Source organism: Arachis duranensis, chromosome 4, assembly GCF_000817695.3.
Source record: "Arachis duranensis cultivar V14167 chromosome 4, aradu.V14167.gnm2.J7QH, whole genome shotgun sequence".
NCBI lineage: Eukaryota > Viridiplantae > Streptophyta > Magnoliopsida > Fabales > Fabaceae > Arachis > Arachis duranensis.
Genome location: NC_029775.3, coordinates 7,251,288 through 7,256,764, shown reverse-complemented (window position 1 = coordinate 7,256,764; position 5,477 = coordinate 7,251,288). Strand labels below are relative to the sequence as shown.

The 5,477-nt window shown below is 38.6% G+C and overlaps 1 long non-coding RNA gene across 1 annotated transcript; it reads right to left on the bottom strand.

Moving 5' to 3' along the window:
* Window positions 1–3,239: 3,239 nt before the first annotated feature.
* LOC127746734 (uncharacterized) lies at window positions 3,240–3,794 on the bottom strand. The gene is made up of 3 exons (XR_008008370.1): window positions 3,667–3,794; window positions 3,493–3,579; window positions 3,240–3,368 (listed from the first exon to the last, which is right to left on the bottom strand). It is a non-coding gene; the product is annotated as an uncharacterized LOC127746734 (long non-coding RNA).
* Between the last annotated feature and the right edge of the window lie 1,683 nt (window positions 3,795–5,477).

The following is a 5,477-nucleotide window of genomic DNA, read 5'->3' as shown; positions in this document are numbered from 1 at the left end:
AACTCGAGGAGGATCAATCGATTAAGTTGGCTTTTTGGGCCGATGCAAGAAGCAGAGCCGCCTTTGAGTATTTCGAAGACGTCATTTCATTCGATACCACCTACAATACAAACAGGTAACAAACTGTCCCTTTTTATGATGCTAAATTAATTTATTTTTATGAATCCGCGGCAGAGGTGTATATTGGCCGTTTCATTGGGTGTATTCTAAGCTTTTGTTGGGGTGTACCTAATGATTTTGCATTCTGCACTATGGTAATTTGTTTCAGGTATAATTTGGTTTGTGGTTCTTTTGTCGGGGTGAATCATCACGGTCAGTCAACACTTCTCGGATGCTCTTTGATGAAGAACGAAGAAATTGAATCATTCAAATGGTTATTTCAATGCTGGCTTCGTTGCATGGGAGGAAACGCTCCGAAAGGGTTTCTCACCGATCAGTGCGCATCAATGAAAAGGGCTTTAGAGGCCTGTATGCCAACAACAGTTCACCGCTGGTGTATTTGGCACATCATGAAGAAGATTCCAAGCAAATTAAACGGGTACAAGGGACATGCCGATATCAAACAACAAATGAGCCATGTTGTTTGGAACTCTCACAGCAAAGACTCATTCGATAGGAATTGGAACGATTTTCTGGTGAATTTTGGTCTTGCGGACAACAAGTGGCTTTCAGGTAATGTGTTTTTAAAATCTGCAGCAGAGGTGTAAATTGTACGATCTCTCGGGTGTATTTTACAGTTTGTGTTTGGGTGTATTATGCAGATCTGTACGAAGACTGTCACATATGGGTTCCTATCTATCTGGACCACCACTTCTGGGCAGGGATGAGAAGCACACAAAGGAGCGAGAGCATGCATTCATTTTTTAACAAGTACATCACCCAGAACAGCTCGCTCATTCAGTTCGTCAAACAGTACGATAATTGCCTCTGAAGCAGGGAGCAAGCAGAGAGAGAATCAGATGCTGCAGATTTTCATACGGTCATACCGTGTGCAACCAAATCCTCCATCGAAGTTCAGTTTCAAGATGCGTACACCCACGCAAAGTTTAGGGAAGTCCAAGCCCAATTCAGAGGAAAGGCGAATTGCATCACCAGATTAAAGAATTTCGCTCTAGGCTATTCAGTATACGAAGTCGGAGAACAAGTTTCCAGCTCAATATTCGACAAGTTCGCGGTTACCTACGACTCAGTTGCAGCCGAGGTAAAATGCCAATGCTTATTATTCGAGTCGAGAGGGATACTGTGCCGTCACGCACTAAGCGTGTTAAGCTTCGAACAAGTAAGCCAAGTGTCCCCTAGATACATACTGGAACGATGGAGCAAGAAGGTAAAGAGGCGACACACACACATCAAGAGAAGCCACGACGAGCCGTTGTTGGAGCAAAGAAGCAAGAGGTTTGAGGAATTAGTTTTTCGTTCGCAAAATATTTATGAATTTGCATCAGAATCGGATGAGTTTACTGCCATTCTGCACTGTGCGTACGATAAGGTCATGGTTGAGATGGAAGAATTGAAAGACAAAAGGAAGGGGACATGTTTGTTATCTCATGAAGATGCCAACTTGGAATCCGTTAACGAGCTTCAAAGCCCGCCAAGGATTCGAACAAGAGGACGTCCAAAAAACAGGCTAGGTTCAAAGCTGGAGAAACAGATTGCAAATGCCACAAAGAAGAAGAAGACGAAAGTTTTAAGCGAGGTAAATGTAATGTTCTTTAAATTTGTGGCGATTGAGTTTATTTTTCTAGTTAATAGTTTAGCTAATGCGTGAGCGTTATATTCAGATAAACCTACAGATAAACCTGTTTGATGCTGCATCAGTGGGGCATTCAAGTTGCAGCCAATATCAGGGACAAGTTATAAATTATCAGTTCAGGGTACCAGCAGCAGGGGATAACTCTTTGGGTGTATAGTTATAAAGAGTATGGGTGTAAAAGCACTGTTACTTTTGGGTGTATTTTTGTTAATTGACAATTTACATATAGACACATATGTAGATACATATAGAACAAAAGCTGTAAAAATTCACAGGTTATGGGCGTATATTTCAGTTGATTTTTTTTTTTCATATTTTAGTACATGTAATTCATTCATTTTGAATACAGCACAGACAATTGGGTGTATATTTTATTCAACCTCGGGTGTATTATTAGACTTGCGTTGGGTGTAACAGTTTATAATATGCGTATGCCTTGATTTTTTGCTTTATGTTTTACCACCTGTAATACAGTTTTTGAATACCTCACAGATAGTTTACCAGCACAGATAGTTTAACTATGGGAAAAAATATACATGGAATAGAAGTTGTTGATAAATGGCAAATATTTACATCATTTGTTCAATTTACAAACTACCCAGTTTCTATATCAGCAGAATTAATCTGACAAAACGGACTCAATAATACAGAGAATGGCTTCGACAGCCTTATAGCACTACTCTCTCTAATTGCCCGATCTCTCTGTGTATTCATCTCACTGAATAGTATCCGGAAAGCATACTCCACTCTATAGTGGTCCACCTCCTCCTACAATTAAAAAGTATGTTACGTTTAAACAGAAATATTAATTCAGTAAAGTAATACAGAGTTATATAGTTCTAAAGACAGTTACCTGTGGCCAATTATCCCATTCATACTTCCCCTTTTTAATGTTTTCCGGCTCTATTAACTCAAGCCACTTCATTACGTAGATAGCGCAGTCATAGCTGAAAACGAAGAAAATAAATTACAAATCTCATTTAGGAAAGTTTAAGGTTCAGAGTCACAAATCTATACCTTGTTTTTTGGCCTGAAATTTTAACATATGAGGCTTTAATTTCCTTCTCCTTCTCGCCTTTCTCCAGAGGTTTCCCGCCGGCATATGTTATCAATCTTGAAAATACATATCCCTTAAATACCAAAACAAATCAGTAATACACCCGAATGAATGGACAAGATACACCCAACTGAATGCACAATATACAACCAACACAACTAACGAAATAGACCTATTTATTAAAGTAAAGAAGATAGAGGCAACTTACAGTGAATTTATTAATGTCCTTTCTCTCATCACTTGGAGCTTTTTTGTGTAGCGGGTCAAGTATTTGACATTTCCGCGTTCTTGTATTTATTAGCCACAACCACCAATGTCCCGAGTGGCAAACAGGAGCAAAAATCTGAAGGATTGCCACATTTCAACAGTCTGTTATTTTATCATATAAGTAAATAAGCGTACTAACAAATTTACGAAACAAAAACTTACATATGGATGCGAACTTAATTTTTTTCTATCTATGAAGTGAATGAAACTCGGGTAGGCTTCCACCATGAATTCTTTTTTCGTTTTCGGGGATATGAATTCCCCCCTTGGGTGATCCGAAAGTGCCATGCTCTGCAAGAATTGCGAAACAAGAAATGAAATACTGAAAATACACAACTTACACCCAATCTAAGCTAAAAAATACACCCAAATCAAAGCATAAAATACACCCAAAGTTCGTAGAAGTAACACTTACCACAATATCAGGGGGGAGACAGTATATTTGTTCCTAAAACCTCTTTTCATTTTTCTGGTTTAGGATGAGGCAGATGGCAGATACAATCTAGAAATATATGCCGAAATCAATTTTACATTAATAAACGTTACAGTTGACTTTGGTGTAAAAACATTAATATTATTCTAATATTACCTGAGATTCTATATCACTTTTTGCCTGGAGGGATGCAAGGTGCATTCTGATCAAAATGTATCCTCCTTGGCCAATCAGAGTGCACATCTCCTCATACTCGTCAGTATTGCCCTTTGCATCTTCCTTCAGTCTCGTCCCCCAGATGTAGCACTTTTGTTTCATATCATCCGGAATTTGATTTATTCCCCCCGGGGTTTCAAACTTAGCAGAACTTTCTCTCCCAGTCTCCCTCTGAATTTTTGGACTTTCGTCCTTTCCCTTTGACGCACTGCTTGCTAACTTTTGGACCAAACTGTCCAATTGTTCTAGCATAGTTGCAGTTTCTGGAGATTTTTCCCTTTCTGTCTCCTGCGTCGACGCCCCCTCCTGGCTTGAATCTGTCAATCCGAGGCTGAATGATGGCATCCCCGGATCTATTTTAGGAACATAGGCTGCTGTCCGTGCCATCATCAACAGGGCAGCAGCGTCCTCGGCGTCTGGATGACTGCATCATTATGTATAAGAATAAGAGTAAGAATAAGAATATACGGATGACAAGCAAAGATTGATTTTAGTCTAATTAACTTACATTTTTGTTGGAGCTGGGGGAAGCTTGGGTGTTGTTTCTTGAAGTTCTTTGGGGGTTTCAGGAGTGCTGCACAGTTACACAAAATCGATCAGGAAGAGTATACACCCAAACTCTTAGCAAATATACACCCAAACCCTAAACAAATATACACCCAATACTATTTTCTTACGTTTCTCTAGTCCCTTCAATCTGTAGCATAGGGGTTGGTTCGAAATCTGTGTCAGTGGTTGTTTGTTGGGATGCCGGCACAAAAACCTGGATCGGGACTCTAAACAAGAAGAAAAATGAAAGGTTAACAACGTATTTGAAAATAATAAGCTTATAAGGTTGAAATATTCTTGGAAAACTCACATTGCAAGCGCTTCCGACGGCGTTTGTTCCCTAACAACCATCATATTTGAATCATCCGGAGTCAACCTAAAATACACCCAAAGAAGGTCAAAAAATACACCCGAACAATTCAAAAAGAAGACGGGCTTTGTTTTTTGAGAACTTACATACTTACAGTTTTTGCTGTTTTTTGCTGCCTTTTTTTTCTTGAAAGTTTTTGCTTTTTTTTGCTGCCTTTTTTTTCTTGAATAAAATAATAAAGGGCTTTTTTTTCTAAAAAAAATATATACTGAATTAGAAGTAGAAGGTAATAGAAGAATAAAAGTAACGGTTATTTGAAAGAGAAATTACATGCTCTGTGACGGCTGGTTTACACTACTCTGTTCTGTGCGTCCTTGAGAGGAAGGATCATCACTTCCCAAGTTCACAGCCGGTAGTCTAAACAGATTTCATGTTATTCAAACGAAATATACATCCAACTTAGTAAACAAGATACACCCAACTTGATCCACAAAATACACCCAAATTGTTTCATAGAATACATCCAAATCACGATAACAAGATTTTATTAAATAATAAAGCTTCTTACGTTTCAGAGGACACATAGCGACCTTCTGTCGATCGCATGTCAGCTTGGTTGTCCCTGCGAAACAAGATACAATTATTAGCAAACAAAAGACACCAAAATCTCAAATACACAGCACAGCCCTAGCAATTCATCAAGTTCGTCACTCGATATTTCATATGTCTCACTACATTCATAAAATAAGACGTTAACAAAAATAATTACGATGATAGACCGTAGTATAACTTACGAGGTACTGTACCCATAAAAGTATTGATCTTCTTCAGGAGGTGAATCCTCCACAACTACTTTTTTCTTTTTTTGTGGTGTTCTGGGTGGAAAAAAAAA